Raw genomic sequence first — 16909 nt, 5'->3', positions numbered from 1 at the left:
TTTAAGTCTTTAACCTATTTTGATTTGTTTTTGAATCTGTTAAGAGATGACTTAGTTTCTACCTTCTGCCATGCACATAACCAATTTTCCCAGCACCATTTACTGAAAAATTTGTCCTTTCCCCCATGGTGTTTCTAACACCTTTGCTAAAAAGTAGTTGACTGAAGATGTGTGGATTTACTTCTAGGCTCTGTATGCTGTTCTGCTGGTCTGTCTGTTTTTATACCAAGACCTTGGTCTTTTGATTATGGCAGCCTTTGTAGTATATTTTGAAGTTAGATACCACGTACTTCATTGTTTCCCTCCAAATTGCTTTAGCCTTTGGGGATTTTTGTAGTTAAATTTAATTTTTTTTCTATTTTTAGAAAGAATGTCATTGTTATTTTGAGAGGTATTGCATTGAATTCGTAGGTTGCTTGGGGTAGTACGGACATTTTAACATTAATTCTTCTGATCCAAGACCATGGGGAGACTTTGTCTTTTTGTGTTATATCTTTAATTTATTTCATCAACATTTTATAGTTTTAATTATAGAGATCTTTCACTTCTTAGGTTAAATTTATTCCTATTGCTTCTTGATTTCTATTTTATATAATTTGAGTTTATTGTTCACTTTATTCAGCCTCCATGGATTCTTAAGCTTTAGGTGAAATTTCAGTCAACTTGAATAATTATAAATTATATGGATTCCTTCTTCATTCACTGTATCCACTGGAGACACCAAAATCTATTCTATCCCATTTTCCATATACCAGAAATAGTATTTTATAAAAATCATAATTAACCTACTTCTTCCATAATTAATCATAATGTGATCTGTATGATCACCATCCATGTGATTCAAAAGAATGAGAAAAAATAAAAAGAAAAATATACAAATATTATGGATTAAAGGATTGTACTTGAAATTATATTTGAAATGCAACTTCCAGGGAAGATTCTCCTACGTCTAAGTTCAAGAAAAAAAATTCTCAAGTTGCAGCTCTTTTTAAACCTTTAGAAAAGTTACCAACAAGTACAAACTTTCCAGTAACACTTTCCCTTTTCTATATTCCTTTCATTAATGGATTTAGAGAATCATAGTTTATAAAATTATCTCTCCATATGTTGTTGTTTTTCTTTTTAATTTGGAATTAAGATCCCCCCACCCCCACTTTCTCTTTCTAGTAGCTATAAAACTATAAACTCCAGTTCTACGTGATGCTACTTCAGGGGATTTTGTCATAAATGTTTATAATGACCCTTTCATGGACTACTCCTTTGTCCTCATAGATGGCCTAATGCCCTATTGTCTAACCTGTGACCAGGTATCTCTGTTACAGAAAATGTTTATTCTATCAGATGTCCTTGTGGCTATTGTCTCAGTTATGTTCTGCTTATTCCTACTAAAATAGTTGTTTTTTAGTAGATCCTTGAAAGGGAAATCAATTAACCTTAGATGTGTTGGTCAAATCAGACCTAGAGGAGATTCTAAAAACAAAAACAAAAATACAACCAAGAAAAAACAATAAAATAACTAAGTAGTGTCTTAAGAACAGATCCCAGAATAGAAGTAGAAGTATAGAATTCTTCTCATTACCAGTGAGAAGAGGTATGCCTGCTGACATGGGCCATGGTAGAGAAGTGGGATATGGGACCATTAGACTGATGATTTCATAGATTTCAGGGCATTTCCCAAGCAGGTATCTCATAGTTATTTCTGATTTTATATATTTAGAGCAAGCAAGCATGGGTTTATGAAATCACACTGTACAGCAAGGTAGTCACTGAATCATGTGTATGCAGTAGGGATCAGTGTGGAAAGCCAAGCATTACATCCAGCTCTCCCATAGTGTGTAGTCACCATAATGTGATTATATAAAATGAATATTTGGTTGTACATATTAAAAAACTGAATGGAGATAGAGGAGTTGAAATTGCCATGAATAATTAAACCATGTTTCTCTTACAAGAGAGTTGAACCTATAATCAAAATGAATGATTAAAATAGCTAAATTACAGGAATTCATTGCAACATTTAAAGTAGGAATTCTAGGGGCTGGGACTTTAGCTCAGTGGCAGATTGCTTGCCTAGCATGTGTGAGGCACTGGATTCAATCCTTTACACTGCGTAAAAATAAACATTAAGGGCTGGGGAGATAGCTCAGTTGGTAGAGTGCTTGCCTTGCGTGCACAAAACCCTGGGTTTGATCCCCAGTAATGCAAAAAAAAAAAAATTAAAAAAAGGTGTGCTATCTACTACACAAAATTTTTAAAGTTCATAGTACTTAAATTACAAAATTTAAAAAATAGGAATTATACTTTTTATTGGTTGTTTTGTTATACAGAATTTTGTCACCTTGACATAATTATGAAAGCATGGAAAATAATTTGCTCTAATTTTCCCACCCTTCCTCCCTCATCCTATTATTTTCCCTCTACTCTACTGATCTATTTACTTTCAGTTTAGTATTTTTAGTGTCTTGTGCATGTACATGATAGTGTTCTAGTAGTCTACTAATAATTCACTTTCATATGCCTAATCACTAGATGGAAGGTAACTGGAGTTAGTCAATCTGTGTGAAAATGTATGTAAGCAAGTTTCTTCAATTATAGCCCAGAATATAGTAGATGATATCAATTACTTCACACTAAAAATGGGCAGTCAAAAAAGTCATAGTTCTTACATCCTATGGTATACATATTCACATCTTTCAGGGGGCCACCTTAAACTTTATATTGTGAAGACACTATTATCCAGAAGGCAGTCATTACGTGATTGTCCTCATGTGTGTACCTTGAACTTGGTCTAAAAACCTTTGTCATATTCTGATGATATCATCAACTTCAAATCTTGCAGAGGGGCTGCTAATAGCTTGGATAGATAATTTCAGAGAGTTATATAATACCCTCTCAAGAAATGTGGCATAGGCAAAGTTTCTGATCAGCATAGATGGCAATATTATAAGAAAATTATGAATCACATAGATAAAAAGTGATTCAGGAGAGTTTGATCTGAATGGGAGAAATTATAGGAATATCCTTGTTAACATTTTATTTTCCATCTTATGTAGTCATAAGACTGCTAAAAAGCCTGTTTAAATATATATAAGTGAATAATTTACATATGTGAAAAGGAGTAATTTTGAATAGTTATGAGATGAAACTTCTAAGTTGTGAGAAGTTTTGTGTCATAATTTGTTAATGGTTTTATTCTTTCTTTGTGATGTAAAAGAGTGATGTATTTTACAGTTGATGTGAATAATACATCTTTCAGTTACTTAAAAAAATCTGTAAATACTGGCAAAGTCTGACTTACTGGTTAGTATATACCTTCTGCCTGTCTTCATGCATTCTTCAGTTAGGCTCACCACATCTCAAGATGCAGGCACTATGACCACTCACATGGTTCAGTTCTGAATTTGATCTAACAACCTATAAGAAATGATAAAAGGAACCTTGAACTTATTCTCTCTCCAGAGTCTCTGCTCACTTTCAATTGTGCTATACGTTATTTCTTTTGTATAATAAATATATTCTAGATGTATTTTAAGAATGTTTTATCCTACCTCACTATCATGAAGTAATGCATCTAAATAATATTCTATATACTGTATTAAACTTTTATATTTAGATCTATGATAATGTGTAATTGATTTGCATTCATTGTGAGTGTTTTAGTAAGCTTTTTCACTGCTGTGACTAAAAGATCTGACCAGAAAAATATTAGGAATGAAAAGTTTAATTGAGGGTGCATGGTTTCAGAGGTCTTGGTCCATAGAAGGCTGACTTCATTCCTTAGGGCTTGAAGTAAAGCAGAATGTCATGGCAAGAAGAGTGTGGCACAGGGAACCAGCTCACATAATGATCAGAAAGGAGAGAGAGAGAAAGGGGTCTCCACTTACCAAATACAAATATATACCCCAAGGCCATGCCCCAATTCCCACCTCCTCTAGCCACAGCCTACCACTTCAGTTACCACTCAGTTAATCCCTATCAGGGGATTAATTCACTAATTAGGTTAAGATTTTCACAGCCCAATCAATTCTCCTCTGAACCTTCTTGCATTTTCTCACACATGAACTTTTGGGGAACACCTCACATCCAAACCATAACATTCTACCCATAGCCCCCAGAAGCTCACATCCATCTCAATGCAAAATGCGTTTAGTCCATTCCTAAGAGTCCCCATATTCTCAACAGTTCCAAGATTGCTCAAAGTTCAAGTCCAAAGTCTTCTCTGAGGCTCAAGGCAATCTCCCAATGTGAGCTCCTATAAAATTAAAAGCAATTTACAAGTATCCCCTATATAATGGTACAGAGGAAACATTCCCATTTACAAAAACAGGGCCATAGAAAGAAGGGAGGGGACCAAAGCAAGACCGAAATCCCACTGGGCAGACAACTCCTGTAGTTCTGTGTTCAGCATCTGGAATACATGGCATGATGTCCTCTCCAAAGGGCTTATGTAGCTCCGCCCCTGTGGGCTTGTGATTGCAGCCCAAATGGCCTCTCTGTTTGCTTGTCTCTGCTCAATTCATGCAGCTTTTTTCCAGGATAATAATCTCAGGGGTCTCCACTGCAGCTTTGTCTTCTGTTCAAATCTCTACACCTTGCCTTCTCAGAGAGTACCCCCAGGTACTTCAATCCTTCTGCACTTTGCCGGCTTTCAAAGTCTTCCTGTGAAATCTTGGTGAAAGATTCCATAATCCCATAACTCCAGCATCCTGTATTCCTGCAGAACCAGCACCATGTAGTTTACACCATCTTGAGCAGAAGCCAAGCCTTCAGGGACCCTGGCTGCAGCATCCTCTGAGTGTCTTGAGCGCTGAGCATGTTGAAAAATCTTCTTAGGCCCCCTTGTACAATAAAGATTCTCCATTTGTCTATTCTCAAGATAATTTTTAGTTCTATTTCCTTGAGTCTGAGATGGATGTGCTCCTGCCAGCTCCTGAGATGCCCTCAACTCATGTTTCTTATTGTCTCTGGGCAAAGTCCTCAGAATTTCTTTAGTGGCAATATTGTCTTTAACAACCACAACATTCCTTAGCCCCAGTTTTACTCGTACCTTTCAAGTCAAAGTTTTCCAATCTTTCTACTCTGCTTTCTGCTCCTGAAGATCACAATAAGCTTGGCTAAAAGCTGCCAGCAATATCCATGCCACTGCCTGAATGCTATGCTGCCTAGAAATTTCTTCCACCAGATCAAGAAGTCCGTAACTTTAAAAATCAGCCTCACAGAAAGTCTCAGGACACAGGAAAAATGCAGACAACTTCTTAGCCAGAACATAATAGGAATGGCCCCTAATCCAATTACCAATAGTATCCTCCTTTTCTTCTAAACCCTCTTGAGCCCTTTTGTCACTATCCACAGTCCTACTGGCATTCTGGTCTCTTGAGCTCCCATCAGAATTGGCTATAAAACTCCACTTACAGCAGCTTAAAGCATTTCCAGCTTACACTGCTAAACATTTCAAAATTCCTCCCACCAATTTCAAAAAGCTCAAAAAGGTTAGTCACAGCAGTGACCCCACTTCTTGGTACCAATTTCTGTTTTAGTTAGCTTTTTTGGCTGCTGTGACTATAATATCTGAGCAGAACAATTTTAGGAAAGAGAGGTTAATTGAGAACTCACAGTTTCAGAAGTCTTAGTTCATAGAAGGCTGGCTCCATTCCTCAGGGCTCAAGGTGAGGCAGAACATCGTGGCAGAAAAGTACAGCATAGGGAATCACCTCACATGGTGATCAGGAAGCAACAAGAGTGAGAGCTCCACTTGCTGGATATAAATATATATGCCAATTCCCACCTCCTCCAGCCACACCCTACCACTTGAGTTACCACTCAGTTAATCCCTGTCAGGGGATTAATTCACTGATTAAGACTCTCACAACCCAATCCCTTCTCTTCTGAACCTTCTTGCATTGTCTCACATGTGAACTTTTTAGGGACACCTCATATCCAAACCATAACTCTGAGTTTAAAGATATATTTTAATTCCACTGATAGATATTCAGTGTCATACAATGTTGATTAATAATTTATATCATTTTCCCATTATTCTTGCTTATGAAGTGTTTCCTTATACATGGATATAATGGGTTTTCAACTTTTCTTGTTGATCATTTTTTTCTATCTCTGTGCAAACACCATACTGTCTTGCTATGAAGAGAGTTCATTTTTAATCCCTCCAGAGACCATTCCCTTAACCTCTTTAATGTAAGGAAGAGAAAATGAGCCCAAATATGTACACCTTGCACCTACTTCAGTATTCACTATATCTTTAATTAAAACAAAAATTTTGGAACTTTAAAGCATTGCTAGTCACACTTAGGTTCCTAAAATCCACATGAAACTTTGGTAATATCCCCATATCACTCCCCACTTTATTATTATTATAATCATTATAGTTATATATTCTGAATTTTATTAACATAAATCTAAACTGTATGAAAAAGAGCAGCTCTTGGAACTCAGAGAACAGCATTAGAACTGCAATGGGACATTCAGGGAAGGCTTTTTAGAGGAAGAGTATTATTGATATAAGGGATCAATATCCAATGTATTTTTTTTATTTGTGGATAAAGCTTTATTTTATTTATTTACTTGTTTATATGTGGTGCTGAGAATTGAACCCAGGGCATTGCATATTCCAGGCAAGTGCTCTACCACTGAGCCACAACCCCAGCCCCAATATCCAACATATTTGATACTGTTTTCTTGTTTCCCTTTTCTTTGTTCTTATTTTGTCTTTCACTAGTTCTCTGCCATTTGTGGTCTTAATTGAGCATTATAATATATTCTAAAGGTTTGAGAAGCCATGAGTCGAACAGACAGGAGGAAAGAGAAGAGGAAAAGCATGTCCATAGCACACACCAGGACATTAAAATAGATCAGTGGATTTGAAGCACAGCTATGAAAAGTCTATAGTATCAGGGGCAGAAAAGGCAGAGCATGGGGGACGGGTCAATGGTCCAGTGGAGAGCTTTCTCCATGTATGTACCATGTTCATATGTAGATGCCTGCATATATATGTGCATGTTCTTCCTTATTCTGATACAAACCATGATTTTCTCACATGTCTCAGAGCATAACATGTATTATAAGACTTAACTACCTCTTAATCTTCTTTAAAGTATATATGAAATATAGCTACCTGCCTAAATTTTTTTTTGTTGATGGACCATTTATATTTGCAGTATTTTCCCACATAGAAAACAAACATAATGTTTCATCAAAACATTTCATCAGGGAGGAGAGTTTGCTAGCAAGGCAGAAATCACAATGTTCTGTAACAAAATGATCCAAGCAACATGGCATTACCATTGAAGTATTCAATTATTTGTACAAGTAACTGTCTACTCTTAGGAGGAAAATATTAATATACTAATAATTACTCTTATGGGAAAAATATTAGTTCACACCATAGGTTGGCTCCATCATTCAGGTTCACCTACCACAGCAGGTCCTGTCCAATCTGCAATGGTTTCTTATTCTTGACTCATTTTGCATAGCATTAACCTTTGTATAAAGAACAAGTCAGGTATTTTCTGGCGTGCCCCACAAAATGGATTTGTCCAGTGATTTTTTCATGATTAAACTATAAGTATGGAGTAATCTAGATAACATTTTTATCTGAGTTTGAAGTCAAGTAAAACTGAACTTGTCTTAGAAATGCAAACTTAGAAAAATGAAAATTAAAAGGACAAGTAGTTCAAAACAATAGTAAATTTTAACCAAAAGTGAAGAGATGTTAGGAGGAATGCACTTCGGGGGTTGGGGGGTTGGGAATTAACAACACTGATAATGTTTTGTTTACTAAGCTTGACAGTAAATTAAACAAATCTAACCTTTTCATTTTAAAACAATGGCAGATATAGCATAGATATTTCTTATATACCATATGCAAATGTTCCCTGATCATTAATCTTCTTATATTAGCATGGTACAATTATCCCAATTGATGAATAAATATTATATGTTACCATTCACAGACAACCACACTTTATTCAGATTAAATGTCCACTTTATGTTCCAGGATTCCATTTAGGAAACCACTTCACACTTAGATATCATCTTTAGACCTCTTTTGGCTGTGGCAATTCCTCAGATATTGCTTGTTTTTTTTTTTGTTTTTTTGTTTTTTTTTTTGTTTGTTTGTTTTTTTATCTTGGCATTTCCAATTTGGGATTTCTGTGAAGTTTTTTCTCATGCTTATACTATGTTTATTTAAGTTTATTTTGTTGTTCAAATGGTTCCAGTGTTAATCATTAGAAGGTTTTGCAGTTGGTTCCTATACCATTTTGAAATACTAACACTGTGGTGTGATTTTGTATGTTCAGCTGGCCAATTGGTTGGTTGCATTGTTTAATACTTCTTACACTCTTGTACTCCAGAATAATTTTGGTGATTCCTAACCCATCACAGCATTTATCATTTCTTCTTAGGATCATTGTCTATCCCTTATGATAATGAATGATATTAGAAACAAATACCTGGGTAGCAGGTGTACTCATTGATAGTGTCTATTCATTCTAAGCTTTGTCAGCTGACAGAGCACAATGAAATATTTTTATATAGTAACTTCCAAAAATACTTACCTAAATATTTCTACATTTACCCCTATGAGTGAAAATAGTTACACATAAATTCCTACTAATGGCCCCAGCATGACCTGAATCTAATCTAGCACCTTGTAAATCAGTCTAATGTCTACTTATTTGTGCAAAACCTCTTACTGTAACAGAGTGATTTGATTTATTTGCTCATTCTGCATTCTCATAAAGGTTTCAGAATTTTTAATTCACACCCCCACTGAAGTAATTTTACTAACAAAAGGGTGGTATTTATATGACTCCTTTGGAATTTAACCTTAGAATCTTCACATACTTCCTATTACTTAGGTCAGCTCCTTACCCCTCACTTCCTTCCCTGAGCTTATGACATACATTTGTTACATGGTTACACTATATGTTTTATGCATTCCTCCATGGGGACCTCTAATCTATGAAATAGAATCTTTTCACCATCTCTACAAATTCACCTTCCTCAGAGTATTGTACAAATGGACTTACACACTATGTATTCTTTTTCCAGTTGGCTTTATTCAGTTAAGTACATACCATTAATATTTATGAAGTTTACATCATGATGGTTTAGATATGTATTTCATGGACAAATAAAGGTGTCAAGCCTCTTTTCCTGTATTTTTCAGGCATATCTATAGATTCTTTGAAAAAAAATCCGCTTACTTTAATTTAGGATATTTCACTTTATTTGTGAATTGTTGGAATGTTATATATCCTGTGCAACTGGACCCTGTCAGCTATGGTTATATGTTTTGCAAACATTTTCTCCCATTTTGGGGATATCTTGATGTACTTAGAATCACAAAATCTCTTTCTTCTTTCATTTGTATTATGTTGTCATCTGTTAGAATTTTTTTCATCTAATGTCATGAAGATTTTTGCTATGCTCTCTCCCACAGGGTTTAGAGTTTAAGCTGTTACATGTAGGTCTGTGATCTCTTTGTGTCAATTACATATATGGTGTGAGGGAGGAGTCCAAACTGCATGTGGATATTCACATGCTCCAGCAATATTTGTTGAAGAAAATATTTTTTCCATATTGAATTGTCTTGGCAATCTTTTACGGGAGTTACCTTTGGTTTTGAGATAAATTCTTACTGTGTTGTCCAGGCTGACCTCAAATTTGCCATCTTCCTGTCTTACTCTCCTGAATAGCTTGTCTTGGCACCCTTTTAAAACCAGTTCTTCATGAATATATGGGTTAATATTGGACAGTCAAGTCTATGCCATTGATCTTTGTGTCTGTTTTTATACCAGTACCACAAATTCATGACTATTGTCAGTTTGTATATTTTGATATTGAGAATTATGAGTCTAGTACTCTTTGTTCTTTTTCAAGAGTGTTTTGCTTATTCTAGATCATTTCAATTTCCTTACAAATTTTCGAAGCAGCTTGCCAATTGCTATAAAACAATACAATTAAAAAAGAAGATAGAATTTCTATATGGATTTTATTGAATCTACAGATCCATTTGGAAAGTATCACTATTTTAATATTAAATTTTCTGATCAATGAACATGAAAAATTTTCCAATTATTTTGAATTTCTTTAATTTCAAAATATTGTATAGGTTTCAGTTTACATATCTTCCACTCATTAATTTTGTTCCTAAGTATATTAAATTTTAACTAGATCTATTTTTGAGTTTTATTATTATATGACTAATCAATAGTATAGTAAAATGGAATTGACTTTTGCATATTAACATTATGTACTGCAATGTGACTAAACTTGATTTTTATTTCTAATTGTTTTAGCAGACTATATAGTACTTTCTATAAATTATCATATAATTTGTGAAGATAGTTTGACTTCTTCCTTTACAATCTGAATATTAAAAATGTAATTTTCCAGCCTAACTACTTGATTACAACCTATACTAATAGAAATAATAGAAGGAGCGAATTTGGATATCTTCTATATCGTTTTTAATCTTGGGGAAATTACTGAGACATTCACTTAAAAGAATTTTTGTGGGTTCTCATTTTAGGTTAAGAAATTTCCCTTCTATGTCCAATTTGTTCAATGCTTTTCATTATAAATGGATTTTGGTTATGTTCTTCAAGATGCTCATGTGCTGGCTGTTATTTATTTTATTACAGTACATTATGCTATATATTTTTAAAAATTTTGCTCCAAAGTTGCATTCCTGAAATAAATATCCTGTCATAATGTTAGTCCATTTTATATGTAGGAAGACTAAACATAAGGGTAATCTTAAGGTATGGTCAGAGTTCTCTCAGTCTGGACTTCCTGTCCTTTAGGATAAGAATGGTGCTTCCATTCTAGCATAGGGAGGGCACCTTTAACTCTCCAACCTTTAATAAACAGAAAGGATGTCAGAATGATCTCGCACCTACTGTTTTTCAAGCGCCTATCACTAAAAGTCAATATGCAAGAGTTGTGTATTTTTAATTCCTGCATTCCCATTTCTGGAATTTCCATGGAAGTTTCACATGTTAAAGCTGACTTGGTGCCTGTGGAGAAAAAAAGAGTAAATTCAGTGTCTGAATGGTAAGAGATCTGCAAAGGGAAAGAATGTAGATCAGAATGAGAATGAATAAGGAGAAAGAAAAAATCTAAGAACATTTTCCCCACACTCTTTTAGATCACTTACCCATCTTTGGGAATAGGTCAGTCCAATAAAATGGCCAAATCTCATGTATCTGATAAGTTTTATCTTGTCCTTTAAAAGGCATAGATTAGACACTATTTGTCCCAAGCAATTTATATTAAAACAGCATTCTTCACTCATGGTCACACAAGGTTCATCTGGATAGGCCAACAATGTCCAGGCCATGAAATTTTTGGAGTGTGACAGAGTATAAAGTATTAACTTTGATTGGAGTGCATCCATTATCTGAATTGTGATATTAAGCCTTCGTTCTAGCACAATGGAAAGATTTAAAACTGCCTTTTCTAATTTTTAAATTTGATAGCCTGGGAAGAGGGTTCTCAAAACTGAAAACAAATTAGAATTGAGATACACAAGTGGGTTTTCTATACCACAAATGATAAATTTGGCACTACTTTATGAACAAAGAAGCCCAAGTTTGTAATTAATGGGGTTACCTGTTGACGGATGGTGTCAGCTATACTAGTCCTTATCATACTGATCCTTTGATGTGAACTTTTATGTACCTTGCCACCACATAAGATAAAAATATCAGTGTTTTACAGGGATAAAGTCGGGGTGGGAATTTCGACTGTCTTCAGGTTTGTTGTGTCTTATTACCTGTCATATTAGCACCTGCTCATTTCCCATGTATCCCTGTCAGAGTTTAGGAAAAGACTGATTGTGAAATTTATGATAGAGGCAGCCTGGATATCAGCTTTGGTAACTCTAAACCTTGATTTTGCCCCCTAACAGTTAGTCCTGAGTGGTGAAGGGTGGGCATGTATTGGAAATTGAACTCATGGGCACTCTACCACTGAGCTACATTCCCAGTTGTTTTTTGAAATGTTGAGGTACGGTCTTGCTACATTGCCTAGGCTGACCTTGAACCTATAATTCTCCTGCCTTAGCTTCCTGAGCAGGTGGGATTATAGGAATGTGCCACTGTACTGTCTAGTCCAGATTTTTATTCTGCCCCCACACCATCTTTGGTGTTTGACTGCCCAATTAGAGGAGCAGCTGAGCAACCTCAGGCTACAGAGTTGGTTTGTGAGCCAGTTGTAGTATATGGTGATTTTTCAAGGGCTTATACCATAAGAGTAAGTGCTAGGACCATCTCTGACCTGTGTGAGTGGTTTAAGCATGCCGCCTGTGGTATCAAGCCACAAGGTTTTGCTGTAACATTGCCTTGGTATGCCTATGAAGGGTCCACCACTGTATCTGTTTTTAAATATAGAGAAAATTCCCCTTCTAATGACTTTGCCTGAAAAAACAACAGTCCTTGAGCTTCCATAGCAGTTTAATAGTATCCAGTTAATTCACAAAAAGTATTAGAGTGATGTCATCTTATTGGTCATGGATGTCATATGCTGTCATATGTCTGTTTTCTAGAGTTTATCCACCAAGTGTTAGCACTGGCAGGAGTAAAATAACTTCAGGTTCTTTTGTGCCATCTAGATGTTGACATAATCAGTAATAGTTCGATTAGTTATGATTAAGACCTGGGGATGCAAATTGTTACCAGGGGATAACAGGTCTGTGACTAACCTAGTGAGAAATCAGTAAGGCTTAGTGAGACTTCACTTGAAAGAAATCCCACAATGGAGAGCCAGAGAGAGAATAGAGCAAATTGGATGGGCAGTGTCCTGTTAACTTGTAAATAACTGACTAATATATAGGGAAAATAGGATGGGAAATGGGATGCTTCAATAAAGGGGATAGTTTTGTTATGTTGTTGTAGTTGTTATTTTAAATGTAGGGATGCTTTATAAGAGAAGACAATAGGTGGAAGTACAGCTAAAAAGGTACAGATTCAGGTCATTAATGAGAAAGTTGAATTGAACAAGGAATTTCTCATCTCAGAATGGCTAATCAGGTTCAATAGGCTCTGAGTTTTCAGTGTTGACAGGACAGGCAATTTTACTAACATGAAGTTTCAGGCCAATAAGACAGAGCTGAGCAACCAGTTCCCATGTATTTCTCACTAATTTGGAAGATGTGATTTCCCATAACCTGCTAAACCACCTGTGACCAGATTTCACTGAGGCTGGCATGGCCAACAGAATTCTCAGAAAATGTCAAAGTCAGACTACATGATGAGACAAGAACACTGCCTCCACATTCTAGCCTGAATAGAAGACAGAGATCAATGGAAAAGTGGCTCATGTATTTGAGATCAGAACTTGCTGTTAATTTAATTGACCTTTATAGCCTGAAACTCTAGGTAAAATTTCAGACATCTTAAATTATGAATTATGAGTTTCTTCTTTACTCAGTATATTCATTGGCTATAACATGATTAATTTTAAAATTGGCACAAATAACTCATATATTGCAATTATTAGAAAAAACTGTCAGTATTTGCAAATACTGGCTTGTCAGTTTAGACCTGGGATTCGTCTATAGACTTTTTATAGTATTAGTTTGCTTAGTAGAGCATCTCAAGATGCAGGCACTATCACCACTCTATGTTTCAGTTCTGAATCTGAGAGAAAATCCTACAAGAAAAGAACCTTGAGCTTGACTGTGTCTGTTTTCAGAGTCCTTGTATATGTTAACTGTTAGAATATTTGGGGGTTGAGGTGTAGTTCCAGTGGTAGAGCTCTTGCCTACAATGCATAAGAACCTGAGTATAATTCCCAGCACCACAAACTGTATTTTTTCTAAGTGGCAGTACTTCATGGGTCTATTTAAAAAATATTACCCTAACCCTGAAGTTATTTTATGCATAATAAATGCTATCTTGAACTATGTTCTATATTTAAGTATATGATCTATCTGGAATTAATTTCATGTTTAGTGTAAGGGTAAAGGTCAGATTTTTATTCTCAAATGGATACTCAGCTTCCAACAATATACACAAATCCATCCTTACCTCACTGACCTTTTGTATCAATATTTTGCATTCACACACAAAAGCGTGCCTGTTTTTGAAATCTCTATTTTCACTTATTTCTCTAACTTTGTGCAAATATAATACAATACTGTCTTCTTAAGAGACTTAATTTAACACAAGAATATACAAAAATATTTCCTTTACCGACCAGGCATTTCCTTATTGACTGTACTATTCTGTGATGAAGACATGTAACTGTGCAAATTTACATTTCCAATATTCCTAGCTGCATTTTGAATAAAAAAGAGAGGTTAGGACTTTAGAAAATTCCTTTTATATCTAATGTTCTTGTGAATTTTAGGTCATCACCCACACCACTTCCTGCCCCCCCCCCTTTTTTTTTTAGTTCCAGGGACAGAACTCAGGGATGCTTAGCCACTGAACCACACCCCCACATCTCTTTCTTCTTCTTTTTTAAATTTTGAGATAAGGTCTCACTAAGTTGCCTAGGGCTTAGTTGCAGAGGCTGGCTTTGAATTTGCAATTCTCCTGCCTCAGCTTCCCAGCCACTGGGATAATAGGCCTGTACCATATCATGCAGCAACTTCCTTTTTTTTTTTTTTTTAAGATTGATGATGGTTTTATTCCTCCTATTTGCAGTCATGAACATAAAATTAATAACATGTAAAAGGAGGGACAGGTTCCAGCTCAGGTATATATAGGAGATGATACATTTGACTTCCTGCCTTTTTTAAGGTGCCTCTTTAGTGTACTTTATTTAATGTCGTATCTTCTTTCTTCCTTGGAGCCTAGGGGATTTTCTACACCTTCAGCAACAATCAGTAGAGCAGCGCCTATACAAACAATCCAGGATGCTTCCTGGGCAAATGTGGATTACCCATTGAATGTGATTTTAAGACTCCTGACCATGCCCAGCAGGGACAGAGTACTACCTTTTTTTTTTTTTTTTTTAACTGAACCTTGAGCCCAGGGGCACTTAACCACTGTGCCACATCCCAGCCCATTTTATTTGAAGACAGGGTCTTGCTAAGTTGTTTAGACGCTTGCTAAACTGCTGAGGTTAGCTTCGAACTTGTGATCCTTTTGCTTCAGCCTCCCCAGGTCCTAGAATTATATGCATGCACCACCATACCCTGCAAGGTGGTGCCTTTGCAGCTAAACTCAAGAGTTTCTCTGTAGGGTCTACGTGAGCAAGGAAAGCTGGTCCACATCCTACCTCAGAAATCTGTTGAATTTAGTTCTTTTTTATAAGGAGTTTGATCAGCACTCATTCTGTTTGCTGACCAATGAGAGGTTACCCTTTTGGGCTTGTCTGTTAATTTATGTTCTCTTGTTTTTTTGGTGTTCAACTGTCTGTAACAGAACTGGGCACTGTGACACATTCCTGTAATCCCAGACACTCAGGAGACTGAGGTAGAACAATTGCAAGTTCAAAGCCAGTTTCAGCAATTTAGTAAGGCCCTAAGCAACTTGGTGAGACCCTGTCTCAAAATACATAAATGCATAATAAAATTAAAAATAAAATTTAAAAAATTACTAGGATGTGGCTCAGTGGTTAAGTACCTCTGGGTTCAATCCTGGTACCAAAAAAAAAAAAAAAAAAAAAAAAAAAAAAAAGATCTGTAACAGTTGAATGCATTTTTCTTCCCTTTTCTTCACAAACATACACAAACTACAACTGTATTTGCAATTTTCAATTGAGTATTAATACCTCTCAATCTGTGTTTAATCATGCATTCACAATCATTTTTCAAAACATCTTTTCAGGGGCTGGGGAGATAGCTCAGTCGGTAGTGCTTACCTTGTAAGCATAAGGCCCTGGGTTCGATCCCCAGCACCCCAAAAAAACATCTTTTCAATTTTAATTTGGTGTTGTTGTGAGGATTGAACCCAGGGGCATTTAACCACTGAACCATATCCCCAACCCTTTTTTGTATTTTAGTTAGAGATAGTGTCTCTTTGAGTTGCTTAGAGCCTTGCTAAGTTGCTGAGGCTGGCTTTGAATTGAACTCCTCCTGCCTCAACCTCCCAAGCCCCTGGGATTACAGGTGTGTGCTGTTACACCTGACCATCTTTTCAATTTTTGTCTAAGCATTATTCTGCTAATGGAATGGGAAAATAACTTTGATTAGGAATGAAAAGTGTCACACCTTCTCCATTTTAGTGTTTTCCAGAAATGATCTCTAAAAGAAAATGAGAAGGACAGATATTTGTTGGAAACCAAAAGACAAACTTTGCAAAGCTTTATGCTTAAAAAACCACGTATGGTTCCATTATAGGTTAGGTGTGTCATAATTGAGAAAGGTTCGTGAAGCATTAAGTTGTGTGCACAGAACACTGAGACTCCATTTCTGAACACAGAGACAAGTCGTTTTATTAATATAAAAATAAATTTTGGCATATGATTTGATTTTTTTCTTACCAGATAGTTGTAGACATTGGCTGGTATTTTTTTCCTTCTCCATAGGTTTTGTAAATGTCTACATGGTTTTTCATTACAAATATTGCCAATAATATAAACATATATTCTTTTCCTACTCTGATGACTGATGATTTAAAACTGTTTTCAAAAAAAACTCACTTAGAAAATGTGTACACACATTTGCAAGCAGCACATGGTATTAAAATATGATCTTGTAGAAAGGAGGTATAAACTAATATTTATTTTATCTTCTCTACTAGTAAATATTTTTAAAGATTTTTTTATGCTTGTGACTTCTTTGATTCTCAGGCAAACTTTTGTATTGCTCTTTCTGCATGGGGCTTATAGGAGAACAACACAGTTTTTATATTCTGAGATTTCAGTCCAGTGGGAGTACAGAAAATGTAGAAGAAACTGTAGGAGGAAGAGCTGCCCCTGATACCCAGAGGAC

Source organism: Sciurus vulgaris, assembly GCF_902686455.1.
Source record: "Sciurus vulgaris genome assembly, chromosome: 2".
Lineage (NCBI taxonomy): Eukaryota > Metazoa > Chordata > Mammalia > Rodentia > Sciuridae > Sciurus > Sciurus vulgaris.
This window is presented reverse-complemented; position numbering follows the sequence as displayed.